The sequence below is a fragment of the Oryx dammah genome, unplaced genomic scaffold (genome assembly GCF_014754425.2).
Source record: "Oryx dammah isolate SB20612 unplaced genomic scaffold, SCBI_Odam_1.1 HiC_scaffold_27, whole genome shotgun sequence".
In the NCBI taxonomy this organism is placed as follows: domain Eukaryota; kingdom Metazoa; phylum Chordata; class Mammalia; order Artiodactyla; family Bovidae; genus Oryx; species Oryx dammah.
The window spans coordinates 71,619,040-71,641,053 of NW_024070211.1; the positions used below are offsets into that span (position 1 = coordinate 71,619,040).

The 22,014-nt window shown below is 39.3% G+C and overlaps 1 protein-coding gene across 4 annotated transcripts in view; it reads right to left on the reverse strand.

Annotated features, from left to right (window-relative positions):
• Positions 1–22,014, reverse strand: part of NCKAP5 (NCK associated protein 5) — a 1,043,181-nt gene that overhangs the window by 570,769 nt on the left and 450,398 nt on the right. The window lies entirely within an intron of this gene.

A 22,014-nucleotide genomic window follows, 5' to 3' on the forward strand; every position in this document is an offset into this window, starting at 1 on the left:
GCCAAAGTATTGGAGTTTCAGCCTTAGCATCATTCCTTCCAAAGAAATCCCAGGACTGATCTCCTTCAGAATGGACTGATTGGATCTCCTTGCAGTCCAAGGGACTCTCAAGAGTCTTCTCCAACACCACAGTTCAAAAGCATCAATTCTTCAGCGCTCAGCTTTCTTCTCATTTGGTTTTCTTTAATTAATAGTAATTACTTTGGTGAAAAAACTCCTATGTATCCTGCCTCCCCTCCTAGTTTCTATGGAGCAGTCCCTCAAAATGACTTGAGTCCTATCTTCCAGTCTTGACGTCCTCAGAATGTTTGCTGAATAAAACTTAACTCTCAACTTTTAGGTTGTGCATTTTTTTCAGTCGATATCCATACAGTGTTAAACTATAAAGCTGTGAAAATGAATGGACTACATGCCTTGAAAAAGAGAGACAGATAGACAGAGAGAGAGATGAACCAACTCCTCAGCAGAAGAGAACTGCAGAAAAAAGAGCTGGGGAGACATAAAGAGCAGGGGGTCCAGGGCAGACAACAGAGACATTTGTTTCTGGTGGGTCTAAGGATTGGTGTGTGAAACAAGGGTGCTCCTCTGGTGTCACCAAGATCCAGGGGTCATGCCTCCACGTCATCTCCCATCCCTGGCACGGAACGTCACTGTCCCCAGTCACCTTCTGATGATTAATTAGCTCCGTAGGTACCTTGGTGCCCAAAGAGGCAGGGCCCTGGTAGGAATTCCAAGTCTTCTCCTCTTTTGAAGGCAAGAAAAATTGTAAAAATTATTAAACAGGGCTCTAATTGAGTCATTATCTTTTCACTGTAGTTTATATAAAATCTACATTATTTCTTTGTTAACCCCACTAGCATTCGTTAGTCAACAGATGTTCAAAAGCCTACTATAGAACAGGATGCTGTGTTTGGTGTTATACACACAATCGGGGTGAAGGAGATGTGACCTATGCTCCCCAGGGATGCCAGACAATCTGAGGATCATGCTCTGGCAGCAGTATCAAGTGGGATACTACGGTAGAAGGCCTGTCTGAGGATGCAGCGTCCACAGATGAAAGAAGGATGGGACAGAGTCAGCAATGCAAAGAACTATCAGAGCAACATTCCAGAGCAAAAGAACTCTGAAGTTTGAGAAGATAAGAAAGCATGAGAACCTTTATTTTACTCCAGTGTAACTTTATGTTTGTCATTTTACCTAGTTCATATTTTAGAGATGCAGTCATAATTTACATGCACTTTAGTGTCTTGTTTAGTATATTGTATCAGTGAATTTTTTTTTGGTGTTGCCACACAGCCTTCATAAAAATTTAAATGGCTGCATGATATATCACAGAGGGCTATGCCACCTTTTACTTAATCACTGTCTTGCTTTTAAGTCATTTATGTTACTTATAATTCTTTGCCCTTCTGAAAAGTGCTGAAATATAGTTTTTTCTTTACATAATTTTTCCTTATGCCTTTGCATTATTGCTCTAGGCTAGTTTCTCCTATCTTAAATTTAAACACAGATACACATGATAGGATAATGAAGAATGTTTCATTCCTGATTCATCTTAATCTGTTTTATATCTCAAATCCTCAAGTGTTTCGAGGATACCTCACATTATCCAAGCTATGTCTTTAATTTCAGTCTAGTCCTGAATTCTCTGTAAATTCATCACATATATAAATTGAAGAATTGAACTACAGTTAACAGAAAGATTTTAAAACCTAAAGTCTGATTTTAGGAGACTGACATTTCTCCAAGTTACGATGTAAAATATCTGTTTTCTCTTTTTAGTCTCTAGCATTACATTTCTTCTTGAAGATGGCTAATGATCACCAACACATTATATATGACAATATTACCTGAGATTGTCTTTGAATTCAGTCAGCTCAGTTAAATTCAGTTACTCAGTCGTGTCCAACTCTTTGTGACCCCATGGACGGCAGCACACCAGGCTTCCCTGTCCTTCACCAATTCCCAGATCTTGCTCAAACTCACGTCCATGGAGTAGGTGATACCATCCAATCATCTCATCCTCTGTCGTCCTCTTCTCCTCCTGCCTTCAATCTTTCCCAGCATCAGGGTCTTTTCCAAGGAGTCAGTTCTTCAAATCAAGTGGCCAAATTATTGGAGTTTCAGCTTCAGCATCAGTCCTTCCAATGAATATTTGGGACTGATTTCCTTTAGGATTGACTGGTTTGATCTCCCAAGGGACTCTCAAGAGTCTTCTCCAATACCACAGTTCAAAAGCATCAATTCTTCGGTGCTCAGCTTTCTTTATAGTCCAACTCTCACATCCATACAACAATGCTGGAAAAATCATAGCTTTGACTAGACGGACCCTTGTAGGCAAAGTAATGTCTCTTCTTTTTAATATGCTGTCAAGGTTAGTCATAGCTTTTCTTCCAAGGAGCAACCATCTTTTAATTTCATGGCTGCAATCACCATCTGCAATGATTTTTGAGCCCCCTCAAAATAAAGTCTCTCACTGTTTCCACTGTTTGCCCACATAGTACCCATGAAGTGATGGGACTGGATTCATGAACTTAGTTTTCTGAATGTTGAGCTTTAAGACAACTTTTTCACTCTCCTCTTTCACTTTCATCAAGATGCTCTTTAGTTCTTCTTTGGTCTCTGCCATAAGGGTGGTGTCATCTGTGTATCTGAAGTTATGGATATTTCTCCCAGCAATCTTGATTCCAGCTTGTGCTTCATCCAGCCTGGCATTTCACATGATATACTCTGCATATAAGTTAAATAAGCAGGGTGATAATATACAGGCCTGATGTACTCCTTTCCCAATTTGGAACCAGTCTGTTGTTCCATGTCCAGTTCTAACTGTTGCTTCTTGATCTCCATACAGATTTCTCAGGGGGCGGTAAGGTGGTCCCATCTCTTTCAGAATTTTTCACAGTTTGTTGTGATCCACACAGTCAAAGGCTTTGTTATAATCAATAAAGCAGAAGTAGATGTTTTTCTGGAACTCTCTTGCAGTTTTGATGATCCAGCAGACGTTGGCAATTTGATCTCTGGATCCTCTGCCTTTTATAAATCAAGCTTGTACATCTGGAAGTTCACAATTCATGTACTGTTGAAACCTGGCTCGGAGAATTTTGAGAATTACTTTGCTAGCATGTGTGATGAGTGCAATTGTGCAGGAGTTTGAACATTCTTTGACATTGGCCTTCTTTGGGATTGGAATGAAAATTGACCTTTTCCAGTCTTGTGGCCACTGAAGAGTTTTCCAAATTTGCTGCCATATTGAGTGTAGCACTTTCAAAGCATCATCTTTTAGGATTTGAAATAGCTCAACTGGAATTCTATCACCTCTACTAGCTTTGTTCATAGTGATGCTTCCTAAGGCCCACTTAACTTTGCATTCCAGAATGTCTGGCTCTAGCTGAGTGATCACACCATCGTGATTATTAGGACATGAAGATCTTTTTTGTATAGTTCTTCTGTGTATTCTTGCCACCTCTTCTTAATATCTTCTACTCTTGTTAGCTCCATACCGTTTCTGTCCTTTATTGCCAATCTTTGTATGAAATGTTCCCTTGGTAGCTCTGATTTTCTTAAAGAGATCTCTTTTCCATTCTACTGTTTTTCTCTATTTCTTTGCATTGATCACTGAGGAAGGCTTTCTTATCTCTCCTTGCTATTCTTTGGGACTCTGCATTCAAATGGGTATATCTTTCCTTTTCTCTTTTGCCCTTCACTTTTCTTTTCTCAGCTATCTGTAAGGCTGCCTCAGATAGCCATTTTGCCTTTTTGCATTTCTTTTTCTTGGGGAAGGTCTTGATCTCTGCCTGCTGTACAATGTCACAAACCCCCATCCATAGTTCTTCAGGGACTCTATCTATCAGATCTAATCCCTTGAATCTATTTTTCACTTCCACTGTATAATCATAAGGGATTTGATTTAGCTCATAGTGTTCTTGCCTGGAAAATTCCATGGACGGAGGAGCCTGGTAGGCTACAGTCCATGAGGTTGCAAAGAGTCGGACATGACTGAATGACTTCACTTCACTTCCAGGTATCTCTTGCCTTCCTACTTTTGTATTCCAGTCCCTTATAATGAAAAGGACATCTTTTGGGGTGTTAGTTCTAGAAAGTCTTGTAGGTCTTCATAGGACCATTCAACTTTAGCTTCTTCAGCATTACTGGTTGGGGCATAGACTTGGATTACTGTGATACTGAATGGCTTGCCTTGGAAATGAACAGAGATCATTCTGTTGTTTTTTAGATTGCATCTGAGAACTGCATTTCAAACTCTTTTGTTGACTATGAGGGTTACTCTATTTCTTCTAAGGGATTCTTGTCCACAGAAGTAGATATAATGGTCATCTGAGTAAAACTCACCCATTCCAGTCCATTTTAGTTTGCTGATTCCTAAAATGTCCATATTTACTCTTGCCTCTCATGTTTGACCACTTCCAATTTACCTTGATTCATGGACCTAACATTCCAGGTTCCTATGCAATATTGCTCTTTACAGCATCAGACTTTACTTACATGACTGGTCACATCAACATCTGGGCATTGTTTTTGCTTTGGCTCTGTCTCTTCATTCTTTCTGGAGTTATTTTTCCACTCTTCTTCAGTAGCATATTGGGCACCTACTGCCCTGGGGAGTTCATCTTTTTGCCTTTTCATACTGTTCACAGGGTTCTTCAGGCAAGAATACTGAAGTGGTTTGCCATTCCTTTCTCCAGTGGACTACATTTTGTCAGAACTCTCCTTCATGCCTCATAATTTCATTGAGTTAGAGAAGGTATCAGTTTCATTAGTTTTCTGTGATTGTGGTTTTCATTCTGATAAGAGGCTTATGGAAGATTCCTGATGGGAGAGACTGACTGAGGGGGAAACTGGCTCTTGTTCTCATGGGCGGGGCCATGCTCAATAAATCTTTAATCCAATTTTCTGTCGATGGGCGAGGCTGTGTTCCCTCCCTGTTGTCTGACCTAAGACCAAACTGGTGGAGGTAATAAAGAAAAGGGCAACCTCCTTTAAAAGGTCCTGTGTGTGCACTGCTGCTCTCGGTGCCCCCAACCCTGCAGCAGGCCACCACTGACCCACGCCTCCACTGGAGACTCCTGGACATTCATGGGCAAGTCGGGATCAGTCTCTTGTGGGGTCACTGCTCCTTTCTCCTGGGTCCTGGTGCATGCAAGGTTTTGTTTGTGCCCTCCAAGAGTCTGTTTTCCCAATCCAGTGTAAGTTCTGGTGGCTCTATGGTGGGGTTAATGGTGACCTTCTCCAAGAGGGCTTATGCCACACCCCTATCTGCTGTACCCAGAGCCCCTGCCCTTGTGGCAGGCCACTGCTGAGCCATACCTCTTCAGCAGACACTCAAACATTCAAAGGCAGATCTGGCTTAGTCTCTGTGGGGTCTCCTGGTGCATACAAGGTTTTGTTTGAGCACTCTGAACATCTCTGGTGGGTATGGCATTTGAGTCTAAATATGATTTTGCCCCTCCTAGTGTCCTGCTGGGGCTTTTCCTTTGCTCTTGGACGTGGGGTATATTTTTTGGCGGGATCCAACATTTTCTTGTCGATGGCTGTTCAGCAGCAAGTTGTAATTTTGGACTTCTCACAGGAGAAAATAAACATATATCTTTCTACTCCACCATCTTGGAGCAAGTCGGTGTCAATGGTTTATCATATTTTTCTCTGCACTTGCTGGTTCCAAGCTTCCCAAAGTTGAGTGTCCTGATATCAGAGGAGTGGCTCCTTCCTGGGATTCTGTAAGACCTCTGACTGGTAACAATTTCCCGTCCCCGAATGGCCTGCACCCCTTCCTTATTAAGCAAATTCAAAGTTAAAATTTGAATTTTCACAAGTAAATTCAAAATTTCAGTGCAAATGCTTTCCAGTGGCTCCAACCCATTTTGGGCCCTGAACTTAGGTTGTAGTCTATCGAGAAATTCCCCCATATTACAGAAACCATTTACATAAAATCAATAGTAGGCATGTGATAAAATTTCAAGTCTTTTCGTGGTGATACAAATTTACTCAGTATTGGAATGACAGGTGACAACCTGAAAAACTATCACCTGGCCTGCTTTGGGCCAGTGATTTAAATGTCAGTGAGAGGTGGAGAGCATCACAAGGAAGGATTGAGCTATCATTGAGAGATCTAAAATAAATCACTGGAATGCACCATATCTTTGCCATCATTAAGAATAATTCCCGTGTGGATCATTTCTAAACTGCATGGTGAATGATGCAAGCATAATTAGAGCTTATTATTTGCAGAGTTCTTTAGAGTTCATAAATCATAATCATACATTTGACCCTCCCACTCTGAAGGGTTTATAGGACAGAAAGCCCTGTTATTTTGTAGATGAGAAAATGATTCCTTTGCAGGTTAACAGATCTGCCTGAAGTCGTATATAATGAAGTAAAGCAATGAACGCTGATATCCTGATTCCAAATCAACTGTTCTGCACTTTGCTACCAGGATCAGAGCACACTGAACAGGAATTCATTTCTAGTTCAACTTTTGGCATGAACTAGCCATTTTTCCTTGTGCAAGTCAAGTAACATTGGGTCTAGTGTCTTTATTTGTGATAGAACAACATTTGATCAACATGACTTCTAAAGGCTGAAAATTCAATTTTCTATGAACAAATTTTCATTTTATTTACATGGAAAAATTATTTCCCCAATACACATTCCTGCTCCCCACATCACCAGTTACACTCCAGCCCATGCCAAGTTTATATAAATATGATCTGATTCAATAAGTCAACTTCAGTGTTATAACTGTAATATGAAATAGAATAGAGTAGAAATAGAATAGAAATAACAGAATATAAATAGCTAATTTTAATTGTGTGCTTACTATGTGTAAGGCACAATTTTAAGTATTTTATATAACAACTCATTTCGTCTTTATGATGACTCTGCTGCTAAGTCACTTCTGTCGTGTCCAACTCTGTGCGAACTAGGTAAAATCACTATTTCCACTTTACAATTACAAACTCAGACCTGGCAGAGGTAAAGTTATATTTTCAAGGTCACAAAGCTTCAGTCAAGATTCAAAGTCAGACAATATAATTCTGGAGCCCAGTGTGCTCAACAACCACTTTATGAAGCCACAGTTCTTGACTTAATATTCTGTCAAAATAGTCTTCAAGGGTGGACTCCAACTGACATACATTTCTTGACCATAGACCTTGCTTAAATCTACCTTGTCTAGAACAGTACCATATTGCCATGTAAAAAGCCCACAACCAGTTTTTGCCTAGTGGATGGATTCCTGTCCATTGTTGATGGAGATGTCTGTACCATTTTGGGGAACTCTTCTATCATAGCGTCTCCCCAAACAAAAGGAGTTGTTGAGCAATGGCTCAGTGAAAGAGATCTATTGCAGGTTAGAGCCTTCAGACCAGGTTCTCCCCTGTGCGTGGCTCCCTTCCTCTGCTTCATCTGTTGGACTTGCTAGAAAACTCACTTCCTTCTTTGAGTCAGTAGAGAGTCACTGAGTTCAGTTTGCTGTAACTTCATTGACTCTCAAGAAGAACTCTTAAGACTGGACACTAAGACCCCAAAATAATTTCCTCTTCTTTCACCCCAGGAAGAGAAAAACAAAATACAATATACATATTTTTATTACCTATGTTTAATATTCACTGAGAAATTTTCTTGCATTTTTGTAAAGGTCAAACTTACTCTTTATATGAATGGTGCAGATTTCTTTCATAGCAAAAAGACCAAGACTGCTCCTCAGATAAAGCATCCAAGAGTCTGTGTGTGTATGTTCAGTGGTATCCAACTCTTTGCAACCCCATGGACTGTATAGCCCATCAGGTTCCTCTGTCCATGGGATTTTCCAGACAAGAATACTGGAGTGGGCTGCCATTTCCTATTCCATCCAAGAGTCTATCCATCCCTGTACTTCCTTTTTGCACCATGGACAGCACCCCCATATTCTAAGCACAGCCAGGCAATCAGAAAAGCCACCCCTCTCTCCCAGCAGCCCTGACATTAACAGACCACATTAGTCAATTTTTCCATTCTTTATCAATACCCTTGTAATGCTGTAGAATTCAGTCCTGGACCCAGCGTCCCAGCATAAGAAAAATAAACCAGCACTTGTCAGCAGCAGCAGATGCATACAATAAAGTAAACCTTATCAAGTTAGGACAAAGACTTGAGAACAATTCTCAACAATCTTATCTTACTACCCTGACCCTACAACGCCAAAGTTCACTCTAGTAAACAAAAGAGCAACAGATCAAATGTTCTGACTGCTGTTCTGTTTGTAGAAACCTCCAGTGAGATATGTGACAGGACATCTCACTCACACTAATCAAGATGGAAATCTTTTCATTCCCAATTAGGTCCAATTGTGCAGATAAAGTAGTGCATCTGCTTGCCTTTCAAGAAGGCTAACTCGGGCAATTGGCAAGTTTTACTGACAGAACAACTAGATGGTTTGTCATCTACCCTTTCCTCTTGAAGAACGACTTTGTCATCTTTTATCAGTGGTTATACACAGCTTCCCTTTTGTGACAATATTAACCCAGGATTGCTGCTATAAGCATCCAGCCTCTGCTCGCTGCCTGCAGGTATGTCTGATGAGAGTTTATTAGGATTGCTGAGCCCAACGTTTTTACATTAAAGTGGTTTCCACTCACAGTTATTAGTGTGTGTGTGGCAAGTTCACACCTGCACATACATTCGGCCAGTTCTCCAAGAGTGTTACCTAGAGCAGTGGGTCTTGTCTGTTTCCAGAAAGAAAACAGGATGGCTTTTGTGCAGTTGAAAAATGAATAGTATGAAATAGACCTGGCAGAGTTTAGAAGTAACAGCAAATACCTAGTATGGCTGCAAGAGTAAAGAATTAAGGGGTTACCAAGCGTAAGGCATCACTGTGCATCATAGGTTTGTTTGTAAAGCAATAAACAAGTCCATCGATGCAAAAAATGCACTGTATTCCCAATGTACAGTCAACAGAAACTGCAATAATCAGACACTGACTTTTAGTACATGTTTCCCCTTGGATGACTTTTTAAATAATTTTAGTCAGGGTATAAGTCTAAATAAGTCTTAGTGATTCATGCAAAAGCAATTCTTTTTAAAATGGCTGGAAAGACAGGCATGTCAAAAGTGAAAATATTAGGAGAAAAGTATAACTTCATTGCCTCTGGGGACTTCCTGTAAAATGGAAAGCACACAGTTGGGAACTTGGACTTTGGGGTCACACAGAGTTCAAAACCCAGCTTTGCAACTTCCTAGCTATGGGAGTTGGGCAAGTTATTTAACTTCTCTGAACTAGAACAATGAGATATTAAGAGGAGTCACTTTCACAGGTTGTTGTAAAGAGCTTCAGCAGAAAAGGTGTCCCCCAAATAGAAGTCCTTGCAACCATTATCCAATGTAGACTGGAGCTGCTGTCCGTGTGAGTTCTCAGATAACTCTGCAACTGCTATAAAAAGGGATTCTACTCAGTGGCATCAACCCTACCTTTGTGACTTTGATAGTCAGCTCTGTATTCATATTGTTGTAATAGGTGAGGAAAAAATAGAAGAAATAGCTATTGCCTGACTCTACTGAGAAACTCTACCCATGTTCTGGCAATCATGATCAAATGAGCACAGCTTATTTTTCAGAGGTTGTTGATAAGACTCAACCAGGGCCATGGTGCCGTGGATATCTTCAGACACGTGGATTCCTCTTTTCTAAATTTCCTTTCCATAATGTCTTTTTTGAGGTCTCATTTTACTTATGTTTTCGTTTGGGCCCTGAGTCACTTCTCAAAACAGGAATAACCTCTCTCCAGTTCCATTCAAAACATAACTAGCCCAGGAGCAGTGCCATGCTCATTTCAGGGCGATCCACAACATCCAAGACATGGAAACAACTTATCTGTTCATCTACAGATAAATAGATAAAGAAAATGTGTTATACACAGTGAAATATTATTCAGCCTTAAAAAAGGAACTACAATATGGGGTGAACATTGGGAACATTATATCTCAGTGAACTAAACCAGTCACATAAAGACAAATAATGCATGATTCCATTTATATGCAGAGAAGGCAATGGCACCCCACTCCAGTACTCTTGCCTGGAAAATCCCATGGACAGAGGAGCCTGGTAGGCTACAGTCCACGGGGTCGCTAAGAGTCAGACATGACTGAGTGACTTCACTTTCACTTTTCACTTTCATGCATTGGAGAAGGAAATGGCAACCCACTCCAGTGTTCTTGCCTGGAGAATCCCAGGGATGGCCGAGCCTGGTGGGCTGCCATCTATGGGGTTACACAGGGTCAGACACGACTAAAGCAAGCAGCCATTTATATGAGATATCCAACACAGTCAAATTCATAGCAGTAAAGAGTAGAATGGTGGTTGTCAGGGGCCTTGGTCGGGGGCGAGGCAAGTGAGATGGGGTGGGGGAATGGGGATTTGCTATTGAACAGGCATAAAGTTTTAGTTTACCAAGACAAGTAAGTCCCAGAGATCTGCTGTACAACACTGTTGTCAATAGCAGTTACTGTCACTTAAAATTTTATTAAGAAGGTAGATCTCATGTTAAGTATTATTAGCAAAATTAAATTAAAAATAAAACTGCATAACCATCTCCTGGTTCAGTCACTCAGATGGCAAGCTTCGTAAGTCTAATAAACTAATCCAGTATACACAGTTAAATGGCTCCTGATAGATAAATATATTACCATGCTGGAGATATTTACAGTTCTAAGACTCGCTGAAGTAAAATGTAATAATCCAAATGAATTCATTTTTCACACTGCAATTTTAGACTCTAGAGCTGGTAGGTAGAGAGAATTCGGGGGCAGGATCCTTTTGAAGGCCTATTTCAAACTGTGTTACAAAGGCTACAACCTATTTTTCATACTGTGGCATCAATTTCACAAAAGGAGAGAGAGTTGTTTTTGTGGAATGATAAGGAAAAGTAGGCTATTATACACTTAATTAGAGATCCAATCCTTTTAATCCAACGGAGATGTGATTTCCCAGCTGAGTGGAAATGTAGGCTTTGGAGAAAAAGCCAGCAGCTTTTTAATTTTTGTTGTTGCCTTTCTTCATTTATTTTTGCTATTACTGTTTTAATATAAAACACATTAAGATCTATCTACTCATCCCAGCGCTGAAAGTATCCTCATGCCGTCAGCCTCTGGTGCTGGTCTCTGAGCCTGTCTCCCTCCCACTCCAAAGGCGAGATCTGGGCCCAAGATGTTCAGAGCATCCTGCCCCACGCACTCCATCCAAACTTGCCTACTAAAGAACTCAACATGGATTTTAAATGGATGTGGCTCCCTCTTCTGGTGGAAAGTCTGAATCAATAAGAAACTCAGAAGCCTACCTTCCTCTCAGTTCCAGAAACAGATGTCAACACAAGAGCCCCAACAAGTGAATCAGGCAGTGTCAGCCCCTCCATAATTCTTACACCGTTTCCTGATACCAATACTGATATGGTGAAGAGAGCCATAACGGAAATACAGTGACAAGAAAGGGAAAAAAGAAGTCCCATTTTGAGTAGAGAAAAATGAGACACTGACAAGGTATTTTCAAGGGCTGTTTAACAAAGATATCTGGGGTTAAAACAACTAAGTTTTCCTCCGAATAATAAGAAATAGCAAGAAACAGTCTCCTGATCCTTGGGTCTCTTAAAGAGGAGCCATACCTATAAAGATGTGAATGGATATAGGGACTGATGAACTACTGCTTTGAAAAACTATTACTAACAGAATTCTTCTGGGACCAAGTCAATATCTCAATACGCCTATTTGACATCTTGATTCTTCATGAGGTCAAATACACAGCATTAAAAGTACCCTCCATCACATACAAGGAATTTTTATGAAGGGAGGCTTTGAAAAAGAGTCTTTTGTTTATTAGAAATTAAGACTTGGGCCCCCATTAGATAATTTTGTATCATTAAGCAAAAAATGTAGACAACCATGGTGTGGTGCCAAATATGTATGCTTATGTGAATTTCAACAGCCACATAAAGTTACAGAATGGTGATGCACAAACATGCTGCTTCCAAAAGACTCCGACTAGGCTGAGCACGACAGAGGCCAAGGAATAGTTAAACACAAAGCACAACAAAACAAAAATGCTCACAGTCCTAACAGAAGAGCCTGTTTAGACCCCCACACTCTGTCTCTGAACACTTCGTTGATTGCTAAATTATATTCACTCCTGAATGATCCCAGTGTTTCTGGATCACAAATCCTGCCACTCGCTAGGAGCTATAGCCTAGATTTATCTTATCTTGATGAAAGTAGTTCAGTGCTGGGAGCAATGCACTGTGCTTCCGTGCAGAAAGTTCAAGTTGAGGAAGGCAGAGGGCTCCAGCCTCATACCAAACATGACCAGTGAAGACCCGGGTGACCTTGTGTTTGGCCTCTGAGGATGGCTCCACCAACTCTCAGTGAAGATTAAGTAAACTCCCTGTTTTCGGAAATGACAGGTCAGGCGTGGGGTATTGCCAAAGACAACTTGGGTAGATATACTTATTTTTGTTCTTTCCTATAAAAAAAAGAGGCACGTTGCAACTCTGAGGGGAGTTGGAAGAAAGGAAATGGATATGGAAATATCAAGCATCATTCATACCCAAATATAGACACACAGGCTTCCCAGGTGGTGCTAGAGGAAAAGAACCCATCTGCCAAGGCAGGAGACGTAATAGGCGTGGGTTTGATCCCTGAGTCAGAAAGATCCCCTGGTGAAGAGAATAGCAACCCATTCCAGTATTCTTGGGTGGAGAATCCCATGGAAAGAGGAGCCTGGCAGGCTACAGTCCATAGGGTCGCAAAGAGTCGGACATGACTGAAGTGAATTAGTACACATGATAGATTCATTAGAGATATGGAAACCAGAAACACAGATTTAAAAAATGAAGAGATATAGGAAAACACGTACTACATTGTTTTCAATGATATAAATGGACGTAATTCACATTGGTATAACACTATTCACTAAGGAGCATATTTGAACATCATCAATTATTTTTTTAACAATATCCTTCCTCTGTTCCAGTACCCTATCCAGCATCCCATGTTGCATTTATTGGCATGTCTCCTTAGTCTCATCCAGTTTATAATAGCTCTTCAGTTTTTCCTTGACATTCATAACCTTGAGAATCACGAAGAGTACAAATCAGTTACTGTGGAGAATGCTCCTCAATTTTAGTTTTTCTGATGTTTTAATGATTGGAATGAAGGTATGTATTTGTAGGAAAGTATAATCACAAAAAATGTTCTCAGTGTATCATACCAAGAGTTTGTGATGCTACTGTCTTACTTACTACGGGTGATGCTGACTTTGATCATTAGTTGAGGTCTCTCTGTTGTAAAGTTGCCAACTTTGCTTTGTATTTAATATATTTATATTATTATAATATGTATATAAGTATATATTATATAAATACTAACATATCATGTAGCACATAAATGTTAATGTAAATACACATAATATATTTATATTAAATACAAAGGGAAGCAGGCAACTCGGATGAGCTACTCTGAGAATATGTAAGTTTGATTTTTCCTCAAACATACTCACTAATTTTAGAATCCTCCATATGGACTCATGGAAATCTATTCTATAGGTTAAAATTCAATTCTGGGTTATTGATATTATTTATTTTGCTACTCATATTTCTCTAGCTTTGGCTATTAGGAGCTGCTTCAGGTAGATCCCATGTTCTTCTGAGAAATTTCCATCTATTTGGGGGCATTTCTATGCTTTCTGGGAAAACAACATATTTCAAGTTCATCTTGTGTTTTTCTGCTCAAGCTCTGGAGTAAATCACTCTTCCAAAGAATCTCAGTTCAGCTTTTTGGTGAATGGTGTTCAGAAATCAAGATCTGGGCTCTAGATGTGCTCACTGTGACCAGAGTGCCACTGCTCTAAGTCCCTTCAGTGGGCGGGGACATACATGTATATGGTAACCTATGCAGTTGTATACATCTATATTTCTGCTTATACCACACTGTTGTGCATATTGTGTGTGGGGGGGCATATAGGCTGTTAAATATGTACAATGTATATGTTTGTATGTATGTAGATATGAAAAATTACGTGTGTATATACACATATATACATATCTACACATATATAAGCACACACAAATATGAAATTGCTCCAGACCAATTCATAGAGATCTTTCTTGTTGTTTTTTTTTTCACAGCTGCATAGTATTCTATTGGGTAACTATGCTACAGATGATTTAATAAATCTCCTATCTGTTGGCACTTAGGTTGTTTCCAGTATCTTGTAATTACAAAGCATCTTAAATGAATAACCTTGTGCATGCTGCAGACGTATCATAAGGATTCCTAGAAGTAGGAATTCCTAGAAGTAGGAATCCTAAGTATTCCTAGAAGTAGGATCGCTAGGTCTGAATCTAAGTATATATGCAATTCTGTTAGGTGTTACCAAATTTCCCTTCAGAAGGAAAGAATCTATTTGCATTTCCACTAAAAATGGATGACAAGACAATGTTTATTCCCAACACAGCCTCTCAACACAATGTGCTGTGATACTGACTAGTTTTTACCACTTCCATAGGTAAGAAATAGTATCTCAATGTTTTATTTTGCATGTCTCTAATCAGAACTGAGCTTGATCATTTTTTTTCATATGCCTATAGGTCATTTTTATATCATTTTTGTGGATTATATGTACATGTCTTTTCTCCATTTTTTTCTATTAGGTTTTTGGTCCTCTGACTCTCAACTTTTAAAGGATTTTTTTAAATGTTATAGTAGCTGTTTGTTGTGAGATTATATATAGCATTTTACCTCAGCTTGTCACTTGTCTTTTGACTTTGCTTCCAGTGTTTTCGGTCATGCAAATATGTTTAATCTTTATGTGAAACACATCAGGCATTCATATGAAATAGATGCCTTCTATTGCATCTAGAGTTTGAGTCATAATTAGAAAGCCTTTTGCTAAACCAACATTAAAGAAAAATTCATCTGGGTTTTGTTCACCTTAGTAGTTACAGAGTTTCATGTTACATTTAAGTCACTAATCCATTCAGAATTCATTCTTTACAATAATCTAAGGAAATAAGTTTTTTTTGATGGTAACTTAAGGCCTCTTACTCAATTATTCTCAGACCATTCTGAGAATGCCTTGATTTTTCTACTCTGACCTAAACCAAGGCTAACTCCAGTGTAGATATTTAGCTTGGGGTCATAAGCTGGATAGAAACATCTGAAGCTTTATGCAGTCCAGTTTTTCTTCTTTCCCTATCCTGTCTCTTCTGTTCCATGTCTGTCTCTGTCTGCGTCTCCCTCTCTCACCCCACAGATGGGAAGCTAGAACTCTAACGATAAGCTTAATTGGGTTTAGAGCCAACAACGGAATGATTTCCTTTATTGCAGGATACACTCCAAGCTCCATATACCAACCCTCATTGTGAAGGGCGAATGCCAGGGACCATGGTAAATCCATTAATAGGACTTGCTCCCCATTATTAGCCATCTGAGTCTGTTAAAAATCTTAACTAGGAGTTTAATTTCTCTACAGAGGGCTTTAAATTAATTAGGGGTTTACATGCTAACAAAGAGCCTGATGCATCCATAAATCAATCCAGTGGAGAAGGACTACACAGAGAGGACAGCTATTCAGTGGAGACTCAAACCCAGCATCCCTGTCGGGCTCCCAACAAAAGGGTGCAGGTGTGGAATAGGCCACTGTGACAAGAAGTCCCAATAATTATTTTGCATCACTTACACCACAGCAGGTAATGTGGCAAATCAAAGTCCCAGGCGCTCAGCAAGTGAAACCCATGTTACCATGAAAGCCACATCACACTGCTTTAACCGCTATAAATGAACTGCCACAACACTGTGATTTATTTTATACCAAGTCCAGGAATTAAAAGGACATTGATCAAAATGATCTCCTTTTATTTCCTTTTGTTAGCAATAGAAGTAACAGATGGAATCACTGTCTTTTTTTTTTCTTTTTTCATGGACCAAACATCATTCTAAGAACCTTTGAAATTGCTAGTGCCCTCCATTAAATATTCTTGCTTTAAGGTTTACACTTCTGTTCTGTCCTTTGGATAGAATGTTACTCATATTCCTTTCCTAAAACATGGGATTTGTATTTTTAAATCAAGTGTGTGCCAATGATTTCCAACCTCAAACACTTCCGAGTGATAGTTTTGTTTCTTTTGTGTCACTTGATTAGAAAACAGCTAATGAAAGAAAGCAACCATGCATTCACTTTTAAATGATTTTATATTTCACCAGGTACAATAATCTCTATGTCTGTATGAAAAACATGAGTGTGTGTGTGTGTATGTATATGTATGTACATACATACATACATATATATATGGGAAAACAGACTGTGTTTTTAAAATCTATTTTAAAAACTAGTTTCAATATGGATTTATAGTCTCTTTCTTTTTGTAGTAATTTCTTTGTCTACCAGCCTGTTTAGACTCCAGTTCTCCTTCCCCAACCACAGGCATCTGAAGCCCATGCTAGAAGCAAGTATATTTAAATCTATATAAATAATATCCTATAGTGTATTCCTCTTTGAGCTGAAACTTTATCACATCAACTCTCTACTCCTCCAAAATGGTGGGGAATCAGTATTTTTAAGATATGAATGCCAAAAGTCCCGCTGTAAATATAACATCTCAAAGATACTTTGGGTTTAAGCTAAATAGCCCAGGTTGCAGATGATTTAAGTCTAGAAAGAATGGAGTCAACACTGAACGGATTTTGGTGACACAGGGGTTTTTTTCCCTGCACATATTACACAAAAAGCATCCACGCAGTCTATGTTTTCCACCTATCCATGCTCACAGTATTTGGTTAGGCTAGCAGTGATTCAGACCCTCCAGAGTTCATTGCCAAGTACAGAAAAGAGAAAGAAGGAACACTGTGAGCCCAAGAGCAGGACTTTAGGAATTCTCTGGGCCCCTCTCCCCACCTCTACACTGTGAAGAAAAATTAGAGAGAGAGGAACAGGGAATCCAGAATGCAAGCCCAAGCCATCTCTGTGCAGCTTCCTTGGCCTTGCTTTACCCTCTTCAAGCACACAGATGTTCTCAGAATGCAAATACACATGGTGCCAATCATTTAGAACAAAACAAAAAGAACAACTCATCCTTCGATCCCATATTTTGCTCCCAGCTAGCACTTTAACCTTGAGCTGTTTTCATATGGCAAGTTTGGGAAGAGGGGTCTGTGTTCGAGTCTCCACTCCTATCTCTGGTATTTCCTAGTCTATATCCCATACTTTTGAAGCTGTAATGAAACACCTCAGCACACCCATGGGGGAGTGAGAGGCAGCCATTGGAAATGAGGACTTTCATCCCCATCATGTGGTCATGACCCTCACCATGTAAGTGGAGACCCCCTGGCAAGTCAGCCTAGACTTCCACCTCTATCTAGCAGTAATGAGAGCCTCGCCCCTACCCCATGTCCCACTGCAGCGGTATCGGTGGGGGCCTAGTAGAGAGATGACATGTTTACCACTTGCTGTCATTCAGTCGTTCAGTCATGCCTGACTCTCTGTGGCCCTATGGACTGCAGCACACCAGGCTTCCCTGTCCTTCACCATCTCCTGGAGCTTGCTCAAACGCATGTCCATTGAGTCAGTGATGCCACCCGACTATCTCGTCCTCTGTCATCCCCTTCTCCTCCTGCCTTCAGTCTTTCCCAGCATCAAGGTCTTTTCTGATGAGTTGGCTCTTCACATCAGGTGGTCAAAGCATTTACCATCACTGAGTAGTAAGGGGGCTGGGCACCCCTACTGCCAGAGAAGATCATGTGGAAGCAGTAACAAGACACTCCTACCCCTCCCTCATCCAGAAAGGAGATTACTGGCAGGGGCCAAGGAGGAAACCGGAACTCCCATCCCTGCCCAGCACAATGAGAAGCACCCCCTTGGGTGTCAATGGAGGCTGACGAACTTCCTCATTAACCTCGCAGTAACAAGGTGCCTCTCCCTTCTTCCGACGGGCAGTGTCAGTGAAAACCAGCCAGGCAAAGCAGAAGGTTCCAATAAGGTGCAGAGTCTCATAACACAAAGGTCCAGATGTCATTGCAAAAATCACTCTTAAAAATAATCAAAATCTCAAAAAAACACTGCACTATTGTAAAGTAATTAGCCTCCAATTAAAATAAATAAACCAATTTAAAAAATAATCAAAATCTCAAATAGAAAGAAAAAAGACACTCAAAAGATGCCAACCCCAAGAAAACAGAGCTGTTAGAACTATCTGACAAAGACCTTAAAATGGCCAAAAAAGACATGCTTAACTAAGCAGCCATAGACACGTTTGAAACAAATGAAAACTAGAATCAGGTTATTTGCCTTTAGTGAAGAAATAAAGGATATAAACAAAGAAACAAAAGACATAAACAAGAACCAAATGGAAATGTTAGATCTGAAAAATTCAGTAACCAACATGAAGAAGCCAATGAACGGGCTCAACTGCAGCAGGGAGGCCAGAAGAAAGAATTCGCCAATAGGAAATGCACAATCTGAACAACAGGGAGAAATGAGACTGAAGAAAAGTATGAAACAGAACCCCAAGGATGTGTAGACACTAACAAAGGGCCTACCTTTTATGTTCCTTGAGTTCTGGAAGGAGAAGACAAAGAGGGTAGGACTGACAAAGCACTACAAAAAATAATAATGTGCAAAAATTTCTCAAATGTGACCCAAAACATACAAATTTAAGAAACTGAGTAAATCCCATACATATAAGCCCAAAGAAATCCACCTCAAGACACATTATAGTCGACTCTCTGAAAATGAAAGACAAAGACTATAATTAGAACAGATTTCTCATCAAAAGTTATCACAGCCAGAAGTAAACAGCCCAGTATTTTTCAGAAAATGTTGGAATTTCTTTCAGCCCAGAATTCTGTCAACCCAGAATTCTCCAGGTTGAGTTAAAACATTCCTCAGAAATGAATGGGGAACTAAAACAGTCTCAGTTGAAGGAAAAGTGAAGATAAATTGTTGATAGTAGACCTACCCTAAAAGAATATCTAAAATTTTCTATACAGAAAGAAACAATAGAAAAGGGTAATGCAGTTTTAAATGTTTATAGAGGAAAGTTTTAAGGCATTTATATTTAAGTGGGGAACAGTAAAGGGATCTAAAGGAATGTAAGATTTCTGTATTTCACTAGGTAAAATGACAACATTAGTAGACTAATAAGTTATGTTTACATTGTAATAATAAGAGGAATGACTAGAAGAGCTATTCCAAGAGATAAAAAAAGCATCAATAAATCAAAATCATATAACTGCATATTGTAATTCCTGGGGATTGATCCCAGAGAAATGAAAACATGTTCACACACAAAACTGAAAGTTTACAGCAGATTTATTTATAACAGCTTAAAACTGGAAACAACCCAGATGTCATTCAACAGGTGAATGATTAAACAAGTTGTGATGTATCCAGACCATGGAATACTATTTAGTAATAAAAAGGAATTAACTCTTGATACACACAGCTACCTGGATGAGTCTCTAGAGAACTATTCTGAGTGAAAAGGGCCAATCTTAAAAGTATGATTCCATTACATTCTAGAATATTCTTTTTTTTTTCTTTTTGGCTAAACCACAAGGCTTCTAGCAGGATGTAGGATCTTAGTTCCCTGACCAGAGATTGAACCAATGCCCCCTTCAGTGGAAGTTCAGAGCCTTAACCACTGGACTTCCAGGAAAGTCTTGATTAGTATAACATTCTTGAAAAGACAACACTAAAAAAATGGAAAACAAATTAGAGGTTTTCAGAGGTTAAAGAGCAGGTAGGAAAAAGAAGGAAATGGATGTGGCTACAAAACTAAAACAATATGAGGGGTCCATACAGTGAAAAATATGTTTTGTGTCTTGACTGTATAAGTGTCCATTGATACTGTGATTTTTATACCATTTATTTACAAGAAGATATCATTGGGGGAAACTGGGTAAAAAGCACACTGGAATCTATATTATTTTAATACAACTTCATATGAATGTATAGTTATCTAGATATAAAAAAGGTTAAAAAACAGAAATTATTATTTTTTATATGGAGATACTTTTGCTTCTTTGCAAATGCCCTGAAATTGGTGTGTATTTGTGAATACCAACTAAGGTTTGATTAAATTTGTAAAGAGAAGTAAATACATAAAAGCTAATTAGTTACTTGTAGCCTCTGAGTCACATGGCATTTTATCTTCTGATTGTAAAAAGCAAATGTCTGATTTAATTCTAAATTACATTTAAAAGGACAAGTTTCCACAAAATATAGTTATATTCTAGTAGAAAACAAAGCATACTGAAAATTTCCTACTTACAAAGTGGATTGGGGGCTGGGTTACAATTGATAAAGGAAACCTGAAACTAAATTCACTGTTTTTAAGTGTAATACATTACATATAATACATACATTTATTATATATACTAGGCTTTAAAAAGGCAACTTTTAAGGCTCTTGTTTTTTTAAACTCATGAGAGCTAGAAGAGACACTGTCTCTGAGAAGGGTTTGAAAGTGACTATTTTGTACCAGACATGGAAGCCTGGCATGCTGCAGTCCATGGGGTGGCAAAGAGCTGGACGCAACTGAACTGAACTGATTCTGTACCTGAAATTGATCAGTCATTTAAGTCTAGGTATCTTGCTGCTGCTGCTGCTAAGTCGCTTCAGTCGTATCTGACTCTGTGAGACCCCATAGACGGCAGCCCACCAGGCTCCCCTGTCCCTGGGATTCTCCAGGTAAGTACACTGGAGTGGGTTGCCATTGCCTTCCCTGCTAGGCACCTTAGTTTATATATTATCCACTAACAGAGTGCTTGCTCAGCAAACATAACACTCATTCTAATGGAATAAAATGTTTATCCAATAACTAAGCAAACATCTTCCTCCAGACAAAGACTTTGAAATGCATCTTATTCCACACATAATATAAGGGTAATTATTTAGCATCATAGACCTACAAGTCAGTCTCTGGCATCCTGACCTCTCATTTTGTATTACATATAGGATATGCACACACCACCCTCACCTTTTCCGAGATACCAGCAAGTATAGCAAGTACAGGTGTCTTGCCAAGGACACTAATGTTAAGATCACTGTTTCTAGGACTGCCAGGTTAACTTTTCTGTTGTGTCACTATTACCTGTCCTCCTGTGTTCCCTATTTCTGAGAATTATACACCTATGATTTCTCATTCTCTGCATCCTGAATCTTGCTCATTTTTACAATCATTACCAAATAGATTACTAAAATATATTTATATAAATGTTGGTGCTTCTAATGTGAAGTGAATTAAAAAAAAAAATGCACTCACATCCCTGCCATCTTAAGACCCAGATAATGATGAAGAGATAATTCTCTTGCTAGATAAAAGAATCACTGGAGTATAGACAACTACTAGATAACTGTTAACAAAGGGATATTTGAAAAAATATATTCTAACTCCATGTGGTGTAGCACTGGTCTAGCGTGTGCATGCTCAATTGTGTCTAACTCTTTGCAACCTCATGGACTGTAGCCCACCAGGCTCTTCTGTCCACGGAGTTTTCCAGGCAAGAAATACTGCAGTGGGTTGTCTGGCCCTCCTCCAGGGGAATCTTCCTGAGGACCCGGGGATCAAAGCCATCTCTTGAGTCTTTTGCATTATCAGGCGGATTCTTTACCACTTACACCACCTGGGAAGCAAAATTAAACACTATTTGGCAAGACTCCTTGGGGCTTTTAATATAATTATATGTAGAATTAAATATATATTAAATTATATAATTTAACATAATTATATATATTATACTACTACTGAATCACTAGTAGCGGAGTATGAATTGTTGAGTTTCTAAAGTTTATTTAAACCCTTGCTTTTCACACTACACACTCTAGTTGCTAAGAGCTGAATGCTAATTTTAGAAGCAGTAGCTAACAGTAAGAAGCTACTCATCTAAATCCTCAAGATTTCTCTCTGTAGAGTTGTACACCCGAATGACATGAATGATCAGATGAGTACAAAATCAGAACACAGTGAGGTTAAGAGCTTCTATA